The sequence below is a fragment of the Schistocerca nitens genome, chromosome 11 (genome assembly GCF_023898315.1).
Source record: "Schistocerca nitens isolate TAMUIC-IGC-003100 chromosome 11, iqSchNite1.1, whole genome shotgun sequence".
NCBI classification, from domain to species: Eukaryota; Metazoa; Arthropoda; class Insecta; order Orthoptera; family Acrididae; genus Schistocerca; species Schistocerca nitens.
In genome coordinates, this window is record NC_064624.1 from 11597219 (window position 1) to 11612377 (window position 15159).

Sequence of the window (15159 nt, forward strand, 5' to 3'; positions counted from 1 at the left end):
ACGAACTTTCTCAGAAATTTGTTCCTCAAATTAAGGCCTATGTTTGATACTAGTAGACTTCTCTTGGCCAGCCATTGCTGGTCTGCTTTTGATGTCCTTCTTGGTCCATCCGTCATTGGTTATTTTACTGCCTAGGTAGCAGAATTTCTCAACTTCGTCTACTTCGTGACTATCAATCCTCATGTTAAGTTTCTCGCCGTTCTCATTTCTACTACTTCTCATTACTTTCGTCTTTCTTCGATTTACTCTCAATCCATATTTTGTGCTCATTAGACTGTTCATTCCATTCAGCAGGTCATGTAATTCTTCTTCACTTTCACTTAGGATAGCAATGTCATCAGCGAATCGTATCACCGACATCCTTTCACCTTAAATTTTACGCGGGTCACTCCAAAAGAAATGCACACTATTTTTGTAAAAATACAGGTTTCATTCTGCATGTGTGAAAGTTTTACAGTGTGTAGATACATCCTTCCCGTTTGTTTTCAAACTTAGTTCAACCTGCTCCCGTGAGTGGCGCCGTCACAGCGTGTCTTAAAGATGGCTGCTACACTTGACGTCCGTCAGAAGCAACGTGCTGTCATAGAATTCCTGTGCTGTGAAAACGAGACAGTGGGAGACGTCCACAAGAGGCTGAAAAAGGTGTACGGAGATGCTGGTGTCGATCGCAGTACAGTTAGTCGGTGGGCAAGCAGGTTACGTGACGAAAGTGGGCACGGCAATATTGAGGATTGTCCTTGCAGCGGCAGGTCTCGTACTGCACACAATCCAGACAATGTGCAGAGAATTAATGAATTGGCGACTGCTGACAGACGCATCATAGTGAACGAATTGTCACGCTACGTTGGGATAGGGGAAGGAAGTGTTTGCAGAATACTGAAAGTGTTGGCGTTAAGAAAGATTTGAGCCAGGTGGGTTCCCAGGATGTTGACAGTGGCTCACAAAGAAACAAGAAAAACGGTATGCAGCGAACTTTTGGAACACTACGAGAATGGTGGAGATGAATTTCTTGGAAGAATTGTGACAGGTGATGAAACATGGCTCCATCATTTTTCACCAGAGACGAAGAGGCAATCAATGGAGTGGCATTGTGCAAATTCACCCAACAAAAAAAATTCAAAACCACAACTTCTGCTGGAAAAGTTATGGCTACGGTGTTTTTCGATTCCCAAGGACTCTTGCTTGTGGACATCGTGCCACGTGGTACCACCATAAATTCTGATGCATATGTGACGACACTGAAGAAACTTCGAGCTCAACTGAGTCGTGTTCGACCACATCGGCAAAAGCAGGATGTTTTGCTGTTGCACGACAATGCACGGCCACATGCCAGTCAGAAAACCGTGGAAGCGATCACAAAACTCGGATGGACAACACTGAAACACCCGCCTTACAGTCTTGACCTGGCTCCATGTGACTATCATCTCTTTGGGAAACTGGAAGACTCTCTTCGTGGAACAAGGTTTGAAGATGCTGACTCCCTTGTGCACGCTGCCAAACAGTGGCTCCAACAGGTTGGTCCAGAATTTTACCGTGCGGGTACACAGGCGCTGGTTCCAAGATGGCGTAATGCAGTTGATAGGGATGGAAATTATGTGGAGAAATGAAAATATTGCTCCTAAAGGATGTATCTACACACTGTAAAACTTTCAAACATGTAGAATAAAAGATGGATTTAAAAAAAAATAGTGAGTGTTTCTTTTGGAGTGACCCTCGTAATTCCACTCCTGAACCGTTCTTTTTATTCCATCATTGCTTCTTCGATGTACAGATTGAACAGTAGCGGCGAAAGACTACATCCCTGCCTTGCACCCTTTTTAATCCACACACTTACTTCTTCCTCGTCCACTGTTATTATTCCCTCTTGGCTGTTGTAAATAACGTGTATTACCCGCCTCTCCCTTACAGCTTACGCCTATTTTTCTCAGAATTTCGAACGTCTTGCTCCATTTTACATTGTCAAATGCTTTTTCCAGGTCGACAGATCCTATGAACGTGTCTTGATTTTCTTTAGCCTTGCTTCCATTATCAACTGCAAAGCCAGAATTGCCTCTCTGGTGCCTTTACATCTCCTAAAGCCGAACTAATCGTCGTCTTCACTTCTTCTTCTTCTTTCGCTTATGCCATAGTCCCGCAGCGATCGCAGGTTCGGAGTGGTTAGAGCAGATGTGGCAAGGTTAGTTTTAGGGGTGGCCGGATGCCCATCCTTCCGCCACCCCGTACACCCAGGGATGGAATCAGTGCACCCCAGCTGTCTGTGTCTAGTGTAAATCGTGAAATAGTGTGAACGTGTTTCAAATGTCTGCGACACGTCTAACTGAGGCAGAACGTGGCGACCAGCCCGGTATTCACCTAGCAGGATGTGGAAAACCGCCTAAAAGCCACATCCAGGCTGGCCAGCACACCGGCCCTCGTCGTTAATCCGCCGGGTGGATTCGATCTGGGGCCGGCGCGCCTACCCGAGTCCAGGAAGCAGCGCATTAGCGCTCTCGGCTGCCTTGGCGGGTCAATCGTCATCTTCACTGACCCCTACTATATCTAGATTGAGACTCTGTAATTCCGTTTCCAGATTTTTCTAGCTTCTCTACCACGATCAAGCTTCTGACATTCCACGCCCCAACCCGTAGAGCGTTATCCTTTCGTTGGTTATTCAAATTTTTTCTCACGGTCACCTCCCCCTTGGTAGTCCCCCCCCCCCCCCCCTGAGATCCGAATACAGGACTATTCCGGAATTCCAGATTCGAATCTGCTCTAGTGAATTACGTTACAATGAGACTGCATAGGAAAATGTCTCATGTAGAAATTCTTAGATACACACAAGAATTTGAGAACCTGCACAAATCGGAGGAAATTAATCAGGCTGTCATAATTTGATCTGCCTATGAACGTAGCAGCAATATGTATACGCTGACTAGCAGTTTGCTCACACACACACACACACACACACACACACACTTGCAAACTTACCTAGCACTTGTCTAGACATAAAATCGCAGAAATTATCTCTACAATATGAGTCCTTATAATACCGTGTCTCGATATTTTTCAGCCGGCCGGAGTGGCCGTGCGGTTCTAGGCGCTACAGTCTGGAACCGCGTGACCGCTACGGTCGCAGGTTCGAATCCTGCCTCGGGCATGGATGTGTGTGATGTGCTTAGGTTAGTTAGGTTTAAGTAGTTCTAAGTTCCAGGGGACTGATGACCACAGTAGTTAAGTCCCATAGTGCTCAGAGCCATTTGAACCATTTGATATTTTTCAACATATAAAGGGGCTCATATCAATATGACAATTATAATGTTGTGTCTAGTTTATACAGCATAGACACAATGAGGTAGCTAGGTGCACGCTAAACTAACGCAGACGGGCGTGAAGTCTGGAACATGAGACTTATTAATGAATAAGAAGAAAAGTATGTAGTGTTTTTAATACTTATCTTTAATTCTCTTGTTGGAATACATCTCTCTTGAATACTAGTAAGCTATAAGCACTGATACAAATGGCGCCTTGCTAGGTAGTAGCTATGGACTAAGCTGAAGGCTATTCAATCTGTCTCTCGGCAAATGAGAGGAAAGCTTCGTACGTCTGGTCGCAAGCTATGTAGTCCGTACAACTGGGGCGAGGTCTAGTCCGTGTCTTGTGACCTGCCATGTGGTGGCGCTAGGATTGCGATTACACAGTGGCGACACGCGGGTCCGACATGTACTACAGGACCGCGGCCGATTTAAGTTACCACCTAGCAAGTGTGGTGTCTAGCGGTGACACCACAATAATTACACACTTGTTGTATTTACTTATGAAAAGCAACTGGTCCTCCTTTCATATACTTCTCTTTACATCAGTAGCAACGAAAATACTGCGCTACAGCTGTCGCTACAACTAAAAAGTGCAGAAACGTGTACAAAACAAAACGAATACTTGTTCTAGTCAACTTTCGCTATTACCGCAAACTATAGACAAGCAGTGTCATACCAAAATCACGTGAGTAGAGTGGTGCTTTCAAAAAAAAATTGTATTTTGATTGAATTATTATCTTGTGAAAATTCAGATATCTGTTGTGAGTTTTGCACCACTTCTTGGCGGGAAGAGCAGAGACTTTTCAAAAACTTAACTACTGCATGTGATAGTTTATATGTCACCTGAAATCGTTTGCAGAAGGCGTAGCGTTCTCAAGTTTAACAACAGAGTTCGCATTGCCACTTAATTTATTTGTCTCGTGATCATGTTCTATCACGGACGGATATGAGACATAGCAACTACGAACAGAGAAACCTATGGGACCAGACAGAGTTGGAAATTTTCTTTGCTATACTACACCACACGTTAAAAGAAATTGATTTAAATCACAAACAAGGTAAATAGCAATGAGCCTCCTGCCTTAACTACGACGTTTGCCGACATGCGGTCGGTCCCTGGTAGCTGTATGAAAACATAAACACCGTTATTTCTGTTGCCATTAATAGGAGGTGGATAGTATAGAAATACTTTAAGTACTAAGCAGGCACTACAGCATTTGAGAGCACAATAACCAATTTAATTACCTTAGTCAATATTGCTACAACAGGCTCCGTACATTTCAATTTTATATCTTGCTGGCTGTTTCTTTAAATAAAGTCCTTTAGCATTTTCTACATTTCATCTTAGCTGCACACACAAATTCTTACATAGCACTGCACAATAGTAATATTTTATAATAACTAATTAGTGATTGCGGACCACGCCATATAAGCGTCCGCCGTCTTTAAAAAATATATCAGCACTGTGGTAACAGGAGAGCATTACAATTCTTCAGCTGTCAAAAAATAAGAAACACAAAATATCGCTATCGATACAATTTATGAACAATTTGTATTCTGCGCCGTGGCGCGTAGGATATTCTTTGAAATATCAGGTGGTCGCTGCTCAGCCACGCTCTTAGAAATTTTTACACAAATTGTATGGCTTTTATGAGCCTGCATGGTTAGATTATCGAATGTGAGTTTATTTAAGCTATCGAATCAGATACTAATATTACAGTAACCCGGTTTCACGTTGAGAACATGCGCAATACACTGTGCTCACTACACAGATATACACCGAAAAGCCACAGAAACTGGTACACCTGCCTAATTTCGTGTAGGACCCCGCGAGCACGCAGAAGTGCCGCAACACGACGTGGCATGGACTCGACTCAGGTCTGAAGCAGTGCTGGAGGGAACTGACACCGTGAATCGTGCAGCTCTGTCCATAAATCCGTGAGTGTAGGAGGGGGTGGAGATCTCTTCTGAACAGCACTTGCAAGGCATCCCAGGCATGCTCACACTCTGTAGCAATTCTGGACGTGTGGGGTGTCGTATTGTCCTACTGGAATTGCCCATGTCCGTCGGAATGCGCGATGGACATGGATGGATGCAGATGATCGGGCAGAATGCTTACGTACATTTTACCTACCAGAGTCGTATCTATATGTATCAGGGGTCCCATATCACTCCAACTGCACACACCCCACACCATTACTGAGCCTCCAACAGTTTGAACCGCCCCCTGCTGACATGCTGGTCCGTCCACTCGTTGCAATTTGAAACGAGACTCGTCCGACCAGGCAACATGTTTCCTGTTATAGTCAGTCGAATGTCGGTGTCGACGGGCCCGGGCGAGGCGAAAGCTTTGCGTCGTGCCGTCATCCAGAGTACACGAGTGGGCCTTCGGTTCCGAAAGCCCATATCGATTATGTTTCGTTGAATAGTTCGCAGCTGACACTTTTTGATGGCCCAGAATTGATATCTGCAATAATTTACGGAAAGGTTGCACTTCTGTCACGTTAAATGATTCTCTTCACTCGTCACTGTTGTAATGTTGTTGCATTAATTTGTTATGAAAGCGGTGCTGATAGACAATAAAAGCGGGTTAAAAGCTGTGAGCTGTCTGGGGAAGTCAACCTTGCATTACTGAGCAAGTGTTTCACCAGGTATCCAGTCCAGCTTACCAAATTCCCAACCAGACTAACATTAATTATAATCTTTTAGTACTCATCTTACGATAACCGGTGATATACATATAAAAAGACAATTTAAATAAAAAGAAGTACATCAGTTTATATTTGGACATTTATTTTAACATTGATCATTGTTCCGTTAAAATTTCAGCAAATCAAACTTGATTCATAACTAAACTGGTGGCTTATTTAGGATTGTGAAAATGTGAGTTTGTAATCTTACGGAACACATCAAATAGGGAGCCAAGATTGGGAGACTGCATACAACACTGCATTCATAAAATAACACACGAAGAACGTTGAAACATATTCAAGAGGAAATTAACCACAACCAACCGATTCAATTTTCACCCAAAGAAGTTACGTTCGTAGCGCAATCTTGTCCGTCATGAAATTACCACACACTGGTATACTAAATTCATACTAACTCTCTGTGAAATCTTCCCAAAAAGAATAGCTGAGGGCTACTTTGATGAATACACCACATGCTTCACGTGGTCAACATGGTTTACACAAAGAGTCCACAACAATTTTGATAATTAAAATAAATTACGTCGAAACGCAATTTAGAAAAGAAAAAGTTCGAACTGGTTACTATCGTCTTACTGTTAACCTGACGGGTCAAACAATTGTATAAGCACGTGGTACTGGTCTCATAAAGTACACCCCACGTGGGTTGAACACAAAGAAAAGTTGCTATATTGAAAAATATTGTCAAGACGAGACGTTATAATCTCACGCACATTCGCATTGAAGATTGATGATCTTAGTTAGAGTTACTGATCAACACGTGGTTCCACTTTACTCACAAAGTAGTGACAAAGCAACTACCGGAAGATATTCTGAACTTCACACGAGAATTACACTGCGTTGCAATTTAAGATAACATTAGATATTTTAGAGCTAAACCTGAAATAAAGGTGATTAAATTTTCAGTTAGGCTGAACTTAAGAAATCCATTGTCCTACGGACTCAGCAGACACGCGCTTAGCCGGAGATCTTACCACTTCAGACGCTCGCCGCGGACAGACTGAACTGCTGGGCTCCTACCGAGGGTGCTTCACAGATACAAACGGAAGTGACCAGAGAGGCAGCTTCCTATACCAACATGACAAGGGACGGACAGGACCATACTAAGAATAGAAACCCTCTCTGCTTTTAGAAAGCGTAGCTACCTGTTCCGACGTTGGCCCTAGTGTTCTCTAGCAGACAGGCTTGTCTGCTACCCTCAAACATGCAACTAGAAATACATTTGCTCATTCATCCTCTCACACAGAAGGGAAGGGGGATGACAGTATCTTATCATATACAGTATATAAAAGAAAGCGGATGTAGGTTCCTTATGAGACTGTGTGACATGAGTTACATATAAACTGTGTTTTAAAGTGTAGTACTGTGACAGATCGTTCTTGTTTATGTGTAAAAGTAACACGTTCCACTGCTCAGTCTCCTCCCAGATAGTCAGAAACACCACAGTAACTTTAGAAGAGGAATTTATGCCGTAAATGACAACAGATTTAAGAAATTAACATGAAAGGAATCCAACAGAGACCTTTCACTGTTCCCGTTCTCGCAGGACCTTTTCCCGGCCGCGCCGCGCAGGATTAGCCGAGCGGTCTCAGGCGCTGCAGTCACGGACTGAGCGGCTGATCCTGGCGGAGGTTCGAGTCCTTCCTCGGGCATCGGTGTGTGAGCTTGTCCTTAGGATAATTTTGGGTTAAGTTGTGTGTAAGCTTAGGGGCTGATGACCTTAGCAGTTAAGTCCCATAAGATTTCACACACATTTGAACATTTGAATTTTTCCCGGCTGCAGCGATGTCGCTGATTTCGTGTCTTACCGGATTCCTGATATTCCCGTTACACTCCTGAAATGGTCGTACGGGAAAATCCCCACATCATCGCTACCTCGGAGATGCTGTGGCCCATGTGTGCGCCGACTATAACACCACTTCCAAACTCACTTAAATCTTGATAACCCGTCATTGTAGCAGCAGTAACCGATCTAACGACTGCGCCAGGCACTTGCCTCACACAGGCGTTGCCTACCCGTGGTCCGTATTCTGCCTGTTTACATATCTCTGTACTTGAATACGTATGCCTCCGCTGGCGCTGCTGCGTGAAAAGTTTTCTTAGGCGTCACAACGTCTACAATGAAACTGGTGTTATAATTTGGCACTTCTAGCGATAGAATTACGCGAGAGCTATACCCGGGCCGCTGAAACATGTCACTTCAAGGTCACTCCCCAAACGCCGTAGAATTGGTAGTATAACTAACAAACAAGAGAGGAACGGGAGGTGCCGCGTCTTCTGAACCAATAAAAGCACCGAACAAAAGCCGCTTCCGTGTAAACATTGTACGCGAGTGCGCCAACGCCTGCTGTTGTGTTGTGTTACCGCCTCGACTACAGTTTTTGTTTGTTAAACAATGTCACTTAATCGATGTCGTTCACCGAGCGACAATCTGTTGCGCCGTGGAGTGCCATTAAATAGTCAGGCTTTGGAATTGCTACGGAGGACGCGGTACTTTTACGAGCAAGATAAAGGATTTGTATCTGTTCATGGGCCTGCGTCGATTTCTGCCGATAAAGTTTTAGAGCGTACCTCGAAAACTCTAGGATTCAGTGAAAGGAAAGACAGTGAAGTAAACAGTGTGGAAGAAAGCCCTTGTGGAAGAAACTGTGTGTTTCTAAGTACTCCAATCCGATGCAATTTGTCGGCACATATACGGATACTATAAAAAGGAAAGAATACCCCACAATAGCGAAGTTGCTAATTTCTTTAAAAGAAAGTGAACTTTTCTCAGGGGGCAAAACATCAATTAAGATGATATACTGTTCTTGATATACATTAATGACTTACCATTCCACATTGATCAAGATGCAAAGTTAGTTCTTTTTGCTGATGATACAAGTATAGTAATAACATCCAAAAACCAAGAACTAAGTGATGTAATTGCAAATGATGTGTTTCACAAAATTATTGAGTGGTTCTCAGCAAACGGACTCTCTTCAAATTTTGATAAAACACGGTATATACAGTTCCGTACAGTAAATGGCACAACTCCAGTAATAAATATAGACTTTGAACAGAAGTCTGTAGCTAAGGTAGAATTTTCAAAATTTTTAGGTGTGTCCATTGATGAGAGGTTCAACTGGAAGCAACACATTGATGGTCTGCTGAAACGTCTGAGTTCAGCTACGTATGCTATTAGGGTTATTGCAAATTTTGGTGATAAGAATCTCAGTAAATTAACTTACTACGCCTACTTTCATTCACTGCTTTCCTATGGCATCATATTCTGGGGTAATTCATCGTTGAGTAGAAAAGTATTCATTGCTCAAAAACGTGTAATCAGAATAATTGCTGTAGCCCACCCACGGTCATCCTGCAGACATCTATTTAAGGATCTAGGGATCCTCACAGTAACCTCACAGTATATATATTCACTTATGAAATTTGTTGTTAATAATCCAGCCCAGTTCAAAAGTAATAGCAGTGTGCATAGCTATAACACCAGGAGAAAGGATGATCTTCACTATGCAGGGTTAAATCTGACTTTGGCACAGAAAGGGGTAAATTATGCTGCCACGAAAGTCTTTGGTCACCTACCAAACAGCATCAAAAACCTGACAGATAGCCAACTAACATTTAAAAATAAATTAAAAGAATTTCTAGATGACAATCCCTACTCATTGGCTGAATTTTTAGATATAAATTAAGGAAAAAAACAAAAAAAAAACAACTTAAACATTAGTGTCATGTAGTGTTATGTAATGTAATATCTTGTACTGACGTCTTTTACTAACCTGACACGTTCCACATCATTACGAAGTGTCGTATTCATGATCTATGGAACAAGTATTAATCTAATCTAATCTAAAAAGTATGGGCTGTGAGTAGCGGGCGTGAGTCGTGCTTCGGTAGCTCAGTTGGTAGAGCACTTGCCCGCGAAAGGCAAAGGTCCCGAGTTCGAGTCTCGGTCGGGCACACAGTTTTAAACTGCCACGAAGTTTCATATCAGCGCACACTCCGCTGCAGAGTGAAAATCTCATTCCGGACTTTTCTTTTTTATCGCGCGGTATGATAACTTTAAATCCACTGAACGGATTGGCGTGATTCTTTGTTTCCGACGAAGCTAACTAAATTGTCTACGAGCTGTACCACTTTTATTCCGATCCATCAACTATAAATATTTTTACTTGGCCGACAAAGTCGAAAAATCGATGAAAAAGACCCTATTTTTCTTCAAATTGCCGCCATTCTGTTTCCTATCATCCAAATAAGCGAGGTATATCTGCTAAAGAATCTTATATACTTCGCTAACGTCAACTCAGTTTTAGTTTCAGACGAGCCGGCTGACCTGTGACATACCGCGCGTGGAGGTCTGCATCGAAATTTTGTTTCGTTCCGACGGCACTTCCACCTTTGCTCTTCGACATTTCCGGTCGAAAAAATTCCAGTTTCTACAGGAAATATCAATAAACATTTTGACCAAATTTGACATTGATATATATAAAACATCCCGAGAAAACGTATCAAAGAAAATGCTTTTTTCGGGCCAAAGATGGTAAACATCCCCTTAAAAATGTATTAGAGCAATGGTATTGTGCTTTTTCACCACAGTATCGTAGCTTATAGTAACAGGATAAGAAGTGACAGCCAATAATTTTTTTTTTTTTTACGTTTACACTCTAGGAACCTCTTTTCTAATTAACTTTGTTACAATGACAATATGTTGTTGTTGTTGTCTTCAGTCCTGAGACTGGTTTGATGCAGCTCTCCATGCTACTCTATCCTGTGCAAGCTTCTTCATCTCCCAGTACCTACTGCAACCTACATCCTTCTGAATCTGCTTAGCGTATTCATCTCTTGGTCTCCCTCTACGATTTTTACCCTCCACGCTGCCCTCCAATGCTAAATTTGTGATCCCTTGATGCCTCAGAACATGTCCTACCAACCGGTCCCTTCTTCTTGTCAAGTTGTGCCACAAACTCCTCTTCTCCCCAATTCTATTCAATACCTCCTCATTAGTTATGTGATCTACCCATCTAATCTTCAGCATTCTTCTGTAGCACCACATTTCGAAAGCTTCTATTCTCTTCTTGTCCAAACTATTTATCGTCCACGTTTCACTTCCATACATGGCTACACTCCATACAAATACTTTCAGAAACGGCTCTCTGACACTTAAGTCTATACTCGAAGTTAACAAATTTCTCTTCTTCAGAAACGCTTTCCTCGCCATTGCAAGTCTACATTTTATATCTTCTCTACTTCGACCATCATCAGTTATTTTGCTCCCCAAATAGCAAAACTCCTTTACTACTTTAAGTGTCTCATTTCCTAATCTAATTCCCTCAGCATCACCCGACTTAATTCGACTACATTCCATTATCCTCGTTTTGCTTTTGTTGATGTTCATCTGATATCCTCCTTTCAAGACGCTATCCATTCCATTCAACTGCTCTTCCAAGTCCTTTGCGTCTCTGACAGAATTACAATGTCATCGGCGAACCTCAACTCCGAATTTTTCTTTTGTTTCCTTTACTGCTTGCTCAATATACATATTGAAAAACATCGGGGAGAGGCTGCAACCCTGTCTCACTCCCTTCCCAACCACTGCTTCCTTTTCATGCCCCTCGACTCTTATAACTGCCATGTGGTTTCTGTACAAATTGTAAATAGCCTTTCGCTTCCTGTATTTTACCCCCGCCACCTTTACAATTTGAAAGAGAGTATTCCAGTCAACATTGTCAAAAGCTTTCTCTAAGTCTACAAATGCTAGAAATGTAGGTTTGCCTTTCCTTAACCTATTTTCTAAGATAAGCCGTAGGGTCAGTATTGCCTCACGTGTTCCAATATTTATGCGGAATCCAAACTGATCTTCGCCGAGGTCGGCTTCTACCAGTTTTTCCATTCGTCTGTAAAGAATTCGCATTAGTATTTTGCAGCTGTGACTTATTAAACTGATAGTTCGGTAATTTTCACATCTATCAACGCCTGCTTTCTTTGGGATTGGAATTATTATATTCTTCTTGAAGTCTGAGGGTATTTCGCCTGTCTCATACATCATGCTCATTAGATGGTATAGTTTTGTCAGGACTGGCTCTCCCAAGGCTGTCAGTAGTTCTAATGGAATGTTGTCTACTCCCGGGGCCTTGTTTCGACTCAGGTCTTTCAGTGCTAATGACAATATAGACATCTTCTTTCAAGTGCCGCCAGAAAACAAAGCATTTGGAACTATGGAATTATTATAATAAACACAGTAGGAGATTTGCACCATTTGCTTGTCCATTTTTCTTTACTTATCCTTCCGCTTTTTATTTATTTATTTACTTGAGTCACCAGTCTTCTGACTGGTTTGATGCGGGCCACCACGAATTCCTTTCCTGTGCTAACCTCTTCATCTCAGAGTAGCACTTGTTGCAACCTACGTCCTAAATGATTTGCTTGACGTATTTCTATCTCTGTCTTCCTCTACAGTTTTTGCCCTCTACAGCTCCCTGTAGTACCATGGAAGTCACTCCATGATGTCTTAACAGATGTTCTATCATCCTGTCCCTTCTCCTTGTCAGTGTTTCCCACATATTCCTGTCCCCTCCGATTCTGCGCAGAACCTCCTCATTCCTTACCAGTCCATCTAATCTTCAACATTTGTTTGCAGCACCACATCTAAAATGCTTGGATTCTCTTCTGTTCGGTTTTCGCACAGTCCAAGTTTCACTAGCATACAATACTGTGCTCCTTACGAACTTTCTCAGAAATTTGTTCCTCAAATTAAGGCCTATGTTTGATACTAGTAGACTTCTCTTGGCCAGCCATTGCTGGTCTGCTTTTGATGTCCTTCTTGGTCCATCCGTCATTGGTTATTTTACTGCCTAGGTAGCAGAATTTCTCAACTTCGTCTACTTCGTGACTATCAATCCTCATGTTAAGTTTCTCGCCGTTCTCATTTCTACTACTTCTCATTACTTTCGTCTTTCTTCGATTTACTCTCAATCCATATTTTGTGCTCATTAGACTGTTCATTCCATTCAGCAGGTCATGTAATTCTTCTTCACTTTCACTTAGGATAGCAATGTCATCAGCGAATCGTATCACCGACATCCTTTCACCTTAAATTTTACGCGGGTCACTCCAAAAGAAATGCACACTATTTTTGTAAAAATACAGGTTTCATTCTGCATGTGTGAAAGTTTTACAGTGTGTAGATACATCCTTCCCGTTTGTTTTCAAACTTAGTTCAACCTGCTCCCGTGAGTGGCGCCGTCACAGCGTGTCTTAAAGATGGCTGCTACACTTGACGTCCGTCAGAAGCAACGTGCTGTCATAGAATTCCTGTGCTGTGAAAACGAGACAGTGGGAGACGTCCACAAGAGGCTGAAAAAGGTGTACGGAGATGCTGGTGTCGATCGCAGTACAGTTAGTCGGTGGGCAAGCAGGTTACGTGACGAAAGTGGGCACGGCAATATTGAGGATTGTCCTTGCAGCGGCAGGTCTCGTACTGCACACAATCCAGACAATGTGCAGAGAATTAATGAATTGGCGACTGCTGACAGACGCATCATAGTGAACGAATTGTCACGCTACGTTGGGATAGGGGAAGGAAGTGTTTGCAGAATACTGAAAGTGTTGGCGTTAAGAAAGATTTGAGCCAGGTGGGTTCCCAGGATGTTGACAGTGGCTCACAAAGAAACAAGAAAAACGGTATGCAGCGAACTTTTGGAACACTACGAGAATGGTGGAGATGAATTTCTTGGAAGAATTGTGACAGGTGATGAAACATGGCTCCATCATTTTTCACCAGAGACGAAGAGGCAATCAATGGAGTGGCATTGTGCAAATTCACCCAACAAAAAAAATTCAAAACCACAACTTCTGCTGGAAAAGTTATGGCTACGGTGTTTTTCGATTCCCAAGGACTCTTGCTTGTGGACATCGTGCCACGTGGTACCACCATAAATTCTGATGCATATGTGACGACACTGAAGAAACTTCGAGCTCAACTGAGTCGTGTTCGACCACATCGGCAAAAGCAGGATGTTTTGCTGTTGCACGACAATGCACGGCCACATGCCAGTCAGAAAACCGTGGAAGCGATCACAAAACTCGGATGGACAACACTGAAACACCCGCCTTACAGTCTTGACCTGGCTCCATGTGACTATCATCTCTTTGGGAAACTGGAAGACTCTCTTCGTGGAACAAGGTTTGAAGATGCTGACTCCCTTGTGCACGCTGCCAAACAGTGGCTCCAACAGGTTGGTCCAGAATTTTACCGTGCGGGTACACAGGCGCTGGTTCCAAGATGGCGTAATGCAGTTGATAGGGATGGACATTATGTGGAGAAATGAAAATATTGCTCCTAAAGGATGTATCTACACACTGTAAAACTTTCAAACATGTAGAATAAAAGATGGATTTAAAAAAAATAGTGTGTGTTTCTTTTGGAGTGACCCTCGTAATTCCACTCCTGAACCGTTCTTTTTATTCCATCATTGCTTCTTCGATGTACAGATTGAACAGTAGCGGCGAAAGACTACATCCCTGCCTTGCACCCTTTTTAATCCACACACTTACTTCTTCCTCGTCCACTGTTATTATTCCCTCTTGGCTGTTGTAAATAACGTGTATTACCCGCCTCTCCCTTACAGCTTACGCCTATTTTTCTCAGAATTTCGAACGTCTTGCTCCATTTTACATTGTCAAATGCTTTTTCCAGGTCGACAGATCCTATGAACGTGTCTTGATTTTCTTTAGCCTTGCTTCCATTATCAACTGCAAAGCCAGAATTGCCTCTCTGGTGCCTTTGCATCTCCTAAAGCCGAACTAATCGTCGTCTTCACTTCTTCTTCTTCTTTCGCTTATGCCATAGTCCCGCAGCAATCGCAGGGTCGGAGTGGTTAGAGCAGATGTGGCAAGGTTAGTTTTAGGGGTGGCCGGATGCCCATCCTTCCGCCACCCCGTACACCCAGGGATGGAATCAGTGCACCCCAGCTGTCTGTGTCTAGTGTAAATTGTGAAATAGTGTGAACGTGTTTCAAATGTCTGCGACACGTCTAACTGAGGCAGAACGTGGCGACCAGCCCGGTATTCACCTAGCAGGATGTGGAAAACCGCCTAAAAGCCACATCCAGGCTGGCCAGCACACCGGCCCTCGTCGTTAATCCGCCGGGTGGATTCGATCT